Consider the following 486-nt stretch of genomic DNA (forward strand, 5'->3'; position numbering starts at 1 on the left):
TCCCCGGGCCTGCCTCCTGACCGCTGCCCTGCAGGTCTACAGGGGCCACGGTGACCTTGTCCGCTGCCTCAGTGTCTCCCCAGGGGGCCAGTGGCTGGCTTCAGGTGGGTCTGAGGTGGGGCAGCCTGGGGGTGCCGCGGAGGGTGGGGCAGGTGCTGAGGGTCTTCTCTGCCGAGTCCAGGCTCAGATGATGGCACACTGCGGCTCTGGGAGGTGGCCACCGCCCGCTGCCTGAGGACAGTGCCTGTAGGGGGCGTGGTGAGGAGCGTGGCCTGGAACCCGAGCTCCACCCTGTGCCTGGTGGCTGTGGCTGTGTGAGTGTGGGCGGGGCCGAGGGTGTCGGGGGCGGGGCCTGACTTGGGCGAGGGTGCCAGGGGCAGGGTCTGGCGTGGTGGGTGCCGCAAAGGCTGAGTCTGGCCCTACCGACAGGGCAGACACCGTGTGGCTTATCAACCCTGCCTTGGGCGACCGGCTGGTGGGGGGCGC

The 486-nt window shown here is 70.6% G+C and overlaps 1 long non-coding RNA gene across 1 annotated transcript; it reads left to right on the forward strand.

Annotated features, from left to right (window-relative positions):
- The first annotated feature begins 26 nt into the window (after positions 1–26).
- Positions 27–486, forward strand: LOC102499117 (uncharacterized). The gene is made up of 3 exons (XR_336340.2): positions 27–104; positions 182–314; positions 430–486. It is a non-coding gene; the product is annotated as an uncharacterized LOC102499117 (long non-coding RNA).

This window comes from Tupaia chinensis, unplaced genomic scaffold, assembly GCF_000334495.1.
Source record: "Tupaia chinensis unplaced genomic scaffold, TupChi_1.0 Scaffold125034_1, whole genome shotgun sequence".
In the NCBI taxonomy this organism is placed as follows: Eukaryota; Metazoa; Chordata; class Mammalia; order Scandentia; family Tupaiidae; genus Tupaia; species Tupaia belangeri.